A 12,636-nucleotide genomic window follows, 5' to 3' on the forward strand; every position below is an offset into this window, starting at 1 on the left:
AAAGTAAGAAAATCCCTTGACAATTTGAAAAAGTTACTTGCTATAAGTAGGTTTGCATCTGGCTCACACCTCACATCATCCAGCACAAGTTCAAATTTCTCTTTTTTAAAAATGAAATTTAGACAAGTGAAACTTTGAGGTACAGAAAAGACCTTAGCTTTTGATCTTCCTTTACTCAACTGGTTTAGATCCCCTCTACGATTCATCCAGTTTCCTTGAACTCATTCCCAATTTTGTGTACCTTTCACAGCTGCTTACACCTGCACAAAGCATTACTGCTGTGCTGATACAGAAGCATTTACCTCCATTTTACATTGGTATAATCAATGGCAAAGATGGGGACTTTATAAGATCAACCCCACCCCCCAAAAAAACTGTATTTTTCCTGCAGTGTCAAAGCAGACCTGTGCTAATGTTACTCAACACCTCATCCCTATGAACAGACACGCAGCAAGGAAAGCCAGCAACAGGAGGGAGTAGGAATAAGTAGGTCATGATCTTCATAGATCCATTTTCCTCTCATTTTCCTCCCTCTCAAATTTAGCTTTTAATGAGACACTAATGTGTCCAGAAAACAAGAGTTCTTGTGTCTAGTCTGTTAAAAGAAAACTGATCACAATATGCTGTAAGCTACTGACAGAGATGTACTGTATAGCACAGGTTAATTTATTTTGTCAGGTTTCCAAAGAACTACGAACGTGGGAGATGTCCTAACTTTAGTGTATATTTCTCTCTTGGAACTAAATGAAAAACAGATGTGCTAGCTCCACCAAGATTTTTCACGTCCTTGGAGAAAATTGGCTGCTTTTTGAGGGGTTAATGCTAAAAACATTTTATTTGTGCTGCCAAGTCTAAAATCCTCTTTCTATCTGTTCTAATTTGTCATGTTATGGGCAACAAGGTAGAAGTACTGCTATGTTACTGTTACTGTGAGGCGAAGGACCCAGGAAAGCTCTCTCTTTGGCAAAAGGCTCAGTGCCAACACCTGCATCTCACTGGCAAGGTAATGTTTTAAGCAGCAGCAGTTACTTTCTTTACAGAGATTTGTCTTTGCTTAGTGCAGGATAACGTGTTATATGGAGAGTGAAATTGTAATCTGTATTGCCAGGCATGAAAAGAGCAAAACAGCTGACAACTTAGATCAAATCATAGGAATAGCATTGCTCATTACTGCATAATATCCTTGTTCTCTTAATTCCTCAGAGACTAGAGCCAAGGAGGTCAGTTGGCCAGGTTTCTTAGGCTCCCTGTATAGTCAGTGGGGAAAGAGTCCTCTAGAGGGCAAGTCTGAGCAGAAAATTAAACTTCTTTGAATTGCCTTCCCAAAGGAGGGAAGGCCTTTCTCTGTGCTGATAGTGGGAGAATGGTCTCCCTAGGCTAAACTTAACCATTGTGGTTACCCCTGCAGTTACTCAGTTGCACTACTGACACTGTAAGATATATTTTCTAGCTTGGCTGGAGAATATCTCCAGTAATATCTGCCTCATTTCCCCTTCTCTTCATGTTCCATTTCCCAGGACCTTTTTTCTAATGTAGAGTGTGGTTTGTGTTTTTGTTGTTTTTTTTTATCTACAGGCTTTGGCTTCCTGTTCTGCCATTTTCTTGAATGCTGAATGTTGTTGTCAGTCACTTGTAGCTTAACTACATAGAAATTATTGTCTAAGCTTTGTCTGTATCCCCTGGTGCAGGATGAACTGTGCCACTGATGCTTCATGTCCTTTGTCACTTTCCCAAACTTCACATCATTTTTTCCTTCTTTTTGTGGTTATTTTTTACTTTTCTATATCATCAAAGGTTGGAACAAAACTTCACACAGTATTCTAACTCAGCTAACAGACTTGCATATCTGGTCTGTGACCTCCTTCCCAGAGCTGATGCTATTTAAAGCAAAAGAAATTCAGTGTTCTGCAAGTACAAAGCCATTCTTCCTTGTTCAGATGAAATGAAAGGAAGGTACCCCCTCATACACATACACTTCTCTGCAGCTCCCAGGGTAAAATGTCCTGATGCTTCTTATCTCATAGTTTCCCAGCTCTTGTTTCCCAGCTCTTTTTTCTCCAAGTGTATTTGGTTTACGGGGGGGGGCTGCAGGGGTGGCCTCTGTGAGAAGAGACCAGGGGCTGCCCCTGTGTCAGACAGAGCCAGTTCTAGCCAGCCTCAAAACAGACTGGCCAAACCGCTGGCCAAAGATGAGCCAATGAGTGAAGCTGGTGGCACCTCTGTGAAAACATATTTAAGAAAGGATAAAAATCACTGTGCAGCAGCTGTGAGAGACAGGAGTGAGAAAATGTGAGAGAAACAGCCTGCAGACACCAAGGTCAGTGAAGAAGGAGGGGGAGGAGGTGCTCCAGGTGCCAGAGCAGAGATTCCCCTGCAACCCATGGAGAAAACCATGGTGACGCAGGTTGTCCTCCTGCAGCCCATGGAGGTCCACGGTGGAGTAGATATCCACCCTGCAGCCTGTGAAGAGCCCACGCTGGAGCAGGCTCCTGGCAGGAACTGAGGCCTGTGGGGGACCCGTACTGGAGCAGTCCATTCCTGAAGGTCCTGGAAAGGACCCGTGCTGGAGCAGTTCTTGAAGAATTGCAGACTGTGGGAAGGACTCACGTTGGGAGCAGTTCGTGAAGGACTGTATCCCATGGGAGGGACCCCACACTGGAGCAGGGGAAGGAGCGGCAGGCACAGAGTATTGCAACCCCCATTCCCCATCCCCCCTGCGCTGCTCAGAGTGGGAGGAGGTAGAAGAGTTGGGAGTGAAGTTGAGCCTGGGAAGAAGGTGGGGGGAAGGTGTTTTTAGATTTGTTCTCATTTTTCACTATCCTACTCTGCTATTAATTGGCAATAAATTAAATTAATTTCCCCAAGTTGAGTCTGTTTTGCCTGTGACAGTAATTGGTGAGTGATCTCCCTGTCCTTATCTTGACCCATGAGCTTTTTCATCTTATTTTCTCCCCTTGTCCTGCTGAGGAGGGGGAGTGAGAGAGCAGCTTTGTGGGCACCTAGCAGCCAGACAAGTTTAACACACCATACCAAGATAGATACTGCATTTGACTTCTCAATCAATTGTGGATTTCCCCCCCCCTCACTTCCTTTGATTCAGTAAAATTTGTTTCACTGGTTCAGAGATTTTGTTCATTTATGTCAATGCTGTAGATGGAATGAATCAGCTAGATTTAATGTCAATATTATGCACATTGACATTTTTCATTCTAGCTACCTGAATTACTGGGCACAATTCTACTGTCTGTCCTCAGGCAAACTTCCAGCGGGAGTTTTTACTCTATAATGACTGCAGGATTTGCCTGTTAACCAGTCATAACTTCTTTTTCTTGCACAAGCTTTTGTAACTCTTTTCTATCATTCTTAAGAAAAGATACAAAAGTGGCTACTGAATGTTTTTCCCAGTTTTTCTTTTATTGTATCCTTCTTGCTCAAGTTAAGGGATGTTAGGAATGGCCACCACCTCCAGCAGCTCTGGCCCAGGACTCCCTCCTGCCCGGCCACTGGAACCCAGCCTGGTGCACCCAGGGACCTGGGGTTTCTGCCCAGGCTGAGGGACATAGCTGCTGCTTTCCCATTTGGAGGTTCAACCAGTAGCGAAGCTGAGCACATATCGCAGAGACACAAACACAGGACACTGAGATGGCCAGTCACACAGACTGCCACAGACAAGGCACTGCCTTCAACAGCACCTACATATAGGACTCACATAAAGCACAAACACAGACAGCCAAGTCCCCTTCCTCCTCTTTGTCTGCCAGAGACAGTTCACTAGTGAAGGCACACACACACAACAATCTCTAGATTCACAAGCACACACACATTTGCGGATCCCTTGAGTACCAGCATGGCCCCTCTGTCTGCCTGGTACACCTTCATGGATCCCCCTACTCGCCAGCTGGTCCAACTCTCAGTTTGCTAGTGAGTTACATGCAGACACCTAGTCTGACTCCAGTTGCTGGCACCCAGTCCACTCACGCCAGTCCCCCCAGTAGCTGGCACTTAGTCCTTGCAGCATGCATACACACAGGATAGAGAATGAGATTACACAGAGAGATAGTTAAGAAAGGATTTAATAAGAAGATAGGACGGATTGCAGTGATCAAGCACAGGGCTCAGCCAGACAAGGGTACTGACTGTCCCCATTTTACATGCAACCAGCCCCTTTTATACCCCTTTTGTCTACCCCCACTTTGTTCCTCCTTGCTCCACCTTCCCCTGCGTGTTGCATCATCAGTTGGCATAGTTCCACTGACCCCTTCCAAAATCCTGGACCTGCTTCTCCTTTTGACTCCCACGTACAAATTGCTTCAGAGTCACTCCCAGCTCTGTGCAGGCAGCACAGAGGTGAAGGAAGAGGCGTGTTCCAGCCCCATCATTCCTATCACGCACCTTTACTCCAACCACCCTGCCCAAAAGAGGACCACACACACCATATCTTTATCCTTGCAATGTATTCCTGTGCTCTCTTCCTCACTCTGTCTTAAGACTCTGGCTTAGTTTGCACTGGTACAAATGTACTGGTTTCGGTTCATGGAGTTTTTGTTGTTGTCCCAGGCTCCCTGTAAGGTCCACGGTTGATTCCATGAACCAGATACCATTGTTTTCTAGAACAAATGCACAGAGTCAAGACCCTTCTCCCAGCTGCCATCAGTGCCTGACCAGAGGGAGTCAGGTGGTGACTCCTGCCTATGTCTGAGCACGTGTTGACTACTCTGTTCAGACAGTGACAGCAGCTGGAGGTACCTCTGGAGAGAGCTGTATGCCATTCTGATGAGCTTTCCCTCCCATAGTGCTATGGGTACTGTATGCTATTTTTGAGGGGAAGCTATTTGCTCTTCCTGTTATCAGTACTGTTGTCTTCCAGACAGTTTTATTTGCAGAAAGTACCACTTCATTTTCTGTACATAACCAAATCAAAGACTGTTGCTGTTCTGGCTGTGGTTATACGCCTGTTGGTTTTTTGAAAGACAAATCTTCTGTTGTTTTATTGTTGATATGGGGTGTTCTCAGCTGGCAAGAGCTGGCTTAGGTTGAATCTTCAGGTCACATCGACCCTGAGGTAATAGCTCATAGTCTCAGGTAGTGTTCATTCTTCTAAGCAAGTTGTATTGCAGTTAGCATCTTGCTTTTCACAGATATCAATAGGGTGAGGCCTGGCATATCAATTAAATCACACTGATGCAAACCTATCAAGGCAAGCACCACGTGCTTACCATGGTGGAGGTAACTACCGTATGATTGGGAACATGCCCTTTAACCCATGCCACTGCCTGAAACATCATCCTGTGTTGTATTAGTCACTTTCTAGCCCAAAAAGAATCCAATACATACCATTAGTAGCAAAGCTTGTTGAAGCCTTAGGCCGCAAGCTGTGAACTTTCACCCAGATTCACTGACCGTATACTGAACTTTTACTTATACATGAAGGAAGGCCCCTGAAACCGGTGCAAACCAGAAAGATAAGGAAGCTACAATCTCAGCAGAAGCTACAACCTTAGAGATAAGAGAAGAATCGGCCTGCCTAGAGACAATGAAAGGACCCAGTGAAAAACGGGAAGACCCCAGACCCTAATATTACTATTGGTCCGAACTGTCTCCTGAGGGGAGGGGAACTTAAATTGTAAGGGTATAATTGCCCAGGGATTTCTTTGTTCTGGGTCCCTCTCCGGAGGCACCCAGTTCAAGCTGTTTTTCACCTCTGTACTAAATAAATTCATCTGGCGTACATCGTATCAGAGACTCTGCTTCAGGAAACCTAGGGTCGAGCCAGAGGGGAGAGGAAGTGCCTGAGAGTGAGTGTGTGTGCGAGCGAGGAGTCGAAAAGGGGCACCCATCAGCTCAGTGGAGCTGCCCACTGCGAAGGGACTCCAGTCCTAGCAGTTAAAGTCTTGGGTGGTGTGTGTGCGACTCCCTGAATGGTGTGTGAGTGCTCAGGCAGCGGCTTCTCCTTTAACACCTGGGCATTGAAAAGCAAGTTCTGTGGTGACACAGCACCCCACAGAGAACTGAGTCAGAGCAACCAGACTCATTTCCAAAACAACCTCATAGACACCTGGGCCAAGGAGCATGGCACTGACTGGATGTATCACATCCCCTATCATGCACCAGCCTCCAGGAAGATTGAGCAATACAATGGACTGTTAAAGACTACTGAAAGGGATGGGCACTGGAACTTACAAGCACTGGGATGCAAATTTAGCAGAAACCACTTGGCTGGTTAACACCAGAGGATCTGCTAACTGACCTGGCCCTGCCCAAAGCCCCTACATACTGTGGAAGGAGATAAGGTCTCCATAGTGCTAGTGGGGAAACAGGCTTGGTGTCAGAGCCCAATACTATATGACCAGGTTTTTTTATATATTCCACACAAGGAGGGTTTAAAGTTCCATATCCAATTTACTTATTTGAAGATATTTGGCATTACATGGAATTTTGATTTAGAAGAATGATACAGCAATATACTGAAATCACAACACAAGGATAATATAGTAACTACAACATACAGCTGGATCACAATACAAATGCGATTCCCATTACTGGTCTCTACATGCTAACCATCATGACGCTGGGCATCCCCAGTCACCGAAAAGGAATATGTGGGTCGAAGCCAGCTGAAGCGTGTTGCTCTCCTCAAGGTGTTATCCCACAAGTGTGAGGTCATTTACCTGGTGTGCAAGACGCCAATATACACACAGGGCAGAGGTATTTTATTTCATGTCTGCGCAGAGATGGGTGCTAGGTGGTAGCTCCACAAAGCTAGCGCAAAGTTCGGTCATACAGGTACAGTATTTATACAGTCCAGTTATGCATATGCATAAGTAATTATACAAAGCAGTTTTCTATTGGTCTACATTTCTCTTGTTTCAACTTAAAGCTACAGCGCTACTTTAATATTCTGCACATGCTCAAAGGTGAGGGGTCTCTGCTTGGGCTGGGGTCTCCAGCTCAAGGGGTGTGACTTTTAGTATTATAATGAGGATAGTTTGCATGAGGGTGCTTCTTATCACACTTCTACTAGTAGTTTCAGATGGTTCCCAAAACATCTTAATTAGCTTACATATTTCTCCAGGATGTGCTTCTCTCCCAAGGACAGTAATTCTTGTTTAGATGTTCCGCTTTCCAGCCTGAATCCCCCTTATCAGCTTTACATAAGCCCTGGCATTCCACCAGCTCCTGACTACAATTCCCCCCTTTGAGACAATGAGACTTTTCTTCATAGTCCTCATATGTCTCATTATTAGTTCTCATTAATAGTATATTATTTACAGTAGTAACTTGCACAATTAGTCATCTAACACATTTTAAGGCACAACTGACAACAATACAGATTATTATCATGATGATTACAATTATAATTATCGTTTGAAGTAAACTTGCCAACCATCCAGTTAGGGAGAATCCAAAATTTTGTAATATTTTGTTGAGAGGCCTGAATATTTCTACTTGATTTTGCCACTTGTTTTATTTCATCTATTTGTTGGTCTAAATATTCACTTATATTGGGGATATGGATGCAACAACCTTTGTTTTTCAGTTTTAGGTACCCACGTACCCTGCGTTCATGTAATAAGGTTAGCATATTGTGCAATGCCATTTTTGAAGTTTCCTGTAATTTAGTGTTTTAAATCCTGTAATCCTGCTCTACTTGCATGCGCTAACCACATTCGACTCTGAAAGGAGGTAATTTGGAGACTGAAGAAAGCTTCAGTTTAAATCTAAAGTTAAAATTCCCCACTTGAGGGGATCGGCTGCAGATTTAGGTAATGGTGAACAGGCCGTTATACTGTTGACATTATGGATTCTTCCAAAGGATTGGACAAGTTTCAAGACTAGATGTCTGTTACAAAAAGTAAATGCTAGGTTAATCAATGTCAGAGAGACAATTTTCATTATAACTATGCTAAATTAATAATACTTTCCAAGAGTGTCCTAGGGGGTAACTTCAATAGTAGTTTTCTAAAAGAAAAACCTTGATACAATTCATTGACAGTCCCTGGTTAGTCGGAGTTTCAGTTCTACAGTTGGCATAGAGGTCCACTTGTCCTGGTCTCGTGCCTTCTTTACTCTAGTATAATGAATCCAGGAGTCGATCCCATTCACTTTTACTGCTATATAGACTTTTAATAGCACTGTATAAGGTCCTTTCCACTTTTCTTTCAAGGGCTCATCTTTCCAGGTTTGTACGTAGACCGTGTCTCCTGGTTGGAATGGGTGGACTGGAGTGTCCAAGGGAATGGGAGTCTTCTGGTTTAGGTACCTATGCAGGGAGGATAAATTCTGCGAGAGAGAGATCAAATACTCTTTAATTACAGCCTGTGCCTTTATATGCATTTGGTCTCCCTTCGTGGTTAAATGATTAATTGGATATGGTTTCCCATACAGGATCTCAAATGGACTAACACCTTCCCTAGCTCTGGGTGTAATTCATGCTCTCATTAATGCCATGGCTAGCATATCTACCCATTTCATTTGAGTTTCCTGACACACTTGAGAATTCTGTCTTTTTAGAGTTTGATTCATTCTTTCTACTTTGCCGCTGGACTGTGGCCTCCAAGGGGTATGCAAATCCCATTCAATGTCTAGAAATCTAGAAACTCCCTGCACTATTTCTGCAATAAAGTGGGGTCCGTTATCAGAGGATATACCTTCTGGAACACTGAATCTGGGGATAATTTCTTTCAATACAATTTTAATCACTTCCCTAGCCTTGTTAGTGCGACAAGAGAAAGCTTCGGGCCAACCAGAAAAGGTGTCTACCATTGCCAATAAATATTTATACAGATTACACCTTGGCAATTCCATGAAATCTATTTGCCAGTATTCCCCAGGAGATATTCCTTGTTTTACGATTTCTCCCATGATTTTCTTTGCAATTTTTGGGTTATTGGCGCAACAGATAGCGCACTTTTTAACTATTATATCCGCTGGGCTTTGCATTCTTGGCCCAATGATGTGTCTTTTGGCAATTAGTACTAATGCATCTGCTCCCAAGTGTGTTTCTTGGTGCAGTTTCTCAAGTAGAATTTCCATCATCTTTTCAGAAATTAGTAATTGCTTCAGTGGTGTCACCCACCAACCCTGATCATTTTTGGAACAATCTAATTGCTCTGCCAATTGATTTTCCTTCTTAGTATATTGTGGAGGCGATAATTCCAGATGGGGTACTGGAATTAAAGCTCCTTGAAATTTTGATTTCTGTAATGCTGCTGCTTTTGCTAACCGGTCTGCTGTTCGGTTTCCCTTCATGATTTCACTGTTTCCCTTCTTTACAATGCATTATAGCAACCTCCTTTGGTTGAAGGACTGCCTGTAAGAGCTCCATTATTTCTGTTCCATATTTGATCGGGGTCCCGTGGGAACTTAATAGTCCTCTTTCTTTCCAAATTGCCCCATGTGCATGCACTACTCCAAATGCATACTTAGAATCTGTGTAAATATTGACTCTTTTTCCCTGACTAAGCTCCAAAGCTCGTGTTAGTGCAACCAATTCTGCCTTTTGAGCAGATGTATTACTAGGCAAAGATTTAGCTTCTAAGGCCCGAGTATGTGTTACCACTGCATATCCAGCTTTCCATCTTCCTTCCAACATAAAGCTGCTTCCATCAGTAAATAACTCCAGTTCTGCATTTGGTAGGGGTTCGTCTCGCAGGTCAGGCCTACTAGAATACACTTGTTCGATGGTGGTTAAGCAGTCATGATGCAATTCACCGGATTCGGAAAGCGGGAGCAGAGTTGCAGGATTTAGAGCAGAGGTCAGGGAGATTACAACAGCATCTTGTTCCAGCAGCACCGCTTGATATTTAGCTAACCTGCTTGGGGAGATCCAATGAAGCCCTTTATTTTCAAGGAGAGAAGACGCAGCATGAGGTACAAACACAGTAATCGATTGGCCTAACATCAATTTCTGAGATTCTTCAATTAAGGTTGCAGTCACCGCTGCTGCCCTCAAACAAGCGGGCCAGCCTTTACTGACCTCATCTATTAGATGCTTTGAAAAATATCCCACCGGTCTTTTCCAGCTCCCCAAGTTTTGTGTCAAAACTCCTAATGCCACTTGCTGTCATTCATGTACATATAATTGGAAGGGCTTCCTCAAATTCGGGAGTCCCAAAGGAGAAGCCTCCATGAGTTTCCTTTTAATTTCATCAAAACTCTTCCTACATTCAGCTGTCCATTTGAGAACCCCCTCAGGTCCTTTCACAGCAGCATACAGTGGTTTGGCAATTAGTCCAAAATTGGGAATCCATAAGCGACACCATCCGGCCATCCCCAGAAATCCTCCTGATTGCTGCTTTGATGTAGGTCCAGCAATTCTACAAATTGCCTCTTTTCTCTCAGTACTTAATTCTCTGTCCTTTGGTGATTTCAAACCCCATATATTGGACCTTTTTTTTCCCAATCTGAGCCTTTTTCTTAGAAACCCGATACCCTGCCAAGCCCAGAAAGTTAAGCAAACTGGTGGTGGCTTCCAGACATGCCTCATAACTGTCAGAACCAATTAGCAAATCATCAACATATTGCAACAATGTTACATCATCGTGATCATTTTGCCATCGTTCCAATTCTTTGGCTAGTACCTTACCAAACAAGGTAGGGCTGTTCTTGAATCCTTGGGGAAGGACAGTCCAGCAGAGTTGTGTCTTTCGTCCTGTAGTTGGATTCTCCCATTCAAAGGCGAAGATGGTCTGGCTCTGCTCATCCACAGGTATACAGAAGAAGGCATCCTTTAAATCTAATACTGTGAAATAAGTATTCCTGTTAGGGATTGTAGTAAGGAGGATATATGGGTTTGGAACCACAGGGTGGACATCTACTGTCCTTGCATTAATTTCTCATAAGTCCTGTACCAGTCTATATTCAGAAGAATGGGGCTTCTTTACAGGTAGGATGGGAGTATTAAATTCCGATTGACACTCCCGTAACAACCCATGTTCTAAAAAGGAGCTTATTATAGGTTCTAATCCTTTTGAGGCCTCCAGCTTAATGGGGTATTGTTTCTTTCTTACCGGTTCGGCTCCTGGTTTCAGTTCAATCTTTACCGGGGTCGCATTCTTCGCTCGTCCAGGTATCTTCGATGCCCATACCAGAGGTGTGACTGCATTCAGTACTTCCTCTGGAATATTCATTTCTTCATTAGGATCTTTCTCGGTTAACAAACATATCTGGGCTTTCCAGGCAGTCTCTGGAGGAATATGCAACTGAACAGAGCCTTCAGAAAAAGTTAGTTGTGCATTCAGTTTACAAAGTAAATCTCATCCAAGCAATGGTAGGGGGCATTCTGGCATATAAAGGAATTCATGAGTTAATTTAGTATTTCCAATTGAACATTCCATAGGTTGTAAAAACGGCCTTAAAGTCTTTTTCCCTGTTGCACCAACAACGCTTATTTTAGTTCTACTTAAGGGTCCCCTACAACTAGTTACTACAGAGTGTGTGGCTCCACTATCAATTAAAAAATCTATTATTTCATTCCCCGGCTTGACTGGAACCAGAGGATCGGCTGGGGAAACTTTATACACTTTATATGCGATTGACAGTAACTGTGAGATTGTCATGCCATCCACACCCTCTACCTTTTGTAATTTCTTTCTTATATCTGCTGCCGCTTGACCAATAAACAGCATGTTAAATAACTTGGAATTGCTATCATCTTACAGATCCAGATCTGTCCATTTTCGAGCTACCTCACACAGTCTCTCATAGAAGGCTGACGGGGTTTCCTTCTCCCCCTGCGTTACTTCATATAGTTCAGAGAGATAAATTCTTGGGCTTTTGCACTCCATGTTGAATCCCATACAAAATTACCTTTTGATATTCCTTTACCATCTGTAATCCCTCACTTGTGTTTGGATCCCACTCTGGATCCTCTTTTGGGAGGTACATATTGGTATTAGGCACCCGCCCATGTTCTTGAGTTAGTCCCTCTCTAGCCTTCTCTAAAATCATTCTCCTCTCCTCAGTGGTAAACAAATATTCTAGGAGAGCCTGTACATCTCCCCAGTTAGGATTATGAGTCATCATTACAGTTTTAACAGTACTATACATTCCTTCTGGATTGTTCTGATAGGATCCAACTGCCTGTTTCCAGTTGAATAAATCAGAAGTAGTAAAAGGTACATGTACATACACCGGTGTTTCTTCAGGCCCTACAGCCTGTCTGAGGGGAGCTTGAATTATCGGTTTCTGTCCCCTTGTTCTTTTAGAGATAGGACTCTTAATTCCATTATCACTTGAGCTATCGGATTCTGGCTGTTTTGGGGGAGCTACCAACAGCTGAATATCCTCTTCTGAATTTTCCGATTCAATACAAGATTTTCCCTTTTTCTCTTTTAATGCATATATTCCAATCTGATGTTTAGAATCCACTAAGCCACATTTCTTCCTAATATCCCAATATTTTCTTAACGCAAAAAACATATCCACATAAGGTATTTCATCCTATTTTTCAGTTCTCCGACAAAACAACATTAATTGCAATATAGTATTATATTTCAAGGATCCATCCTCATGCCATCTTTCACCATCTTCCAATTGATATTGTGGCCACCATTGATTACAATATCGTTTTAGCATATTTTTACTTTTCCAGTCTGAATCCCCCTTATCAGCTTTACGTAAGTCCTGGCCTTCCAC

The sequence above is a fragment of the Ciconia boyciana genome, chromosome 4, assembly GCF_034638445.1.
Source record: "Ciconia boyciana chromosome 4, ASM3463844v1, whole genome shotgun sequence".
In the NCBI taxonomy this organism is placed as follows: Eukaryota; Metazoa; Chordata; class Aves; order Ciconiiformes; family Ciconiidae; genus Ciconia; species Ciconia boyciana.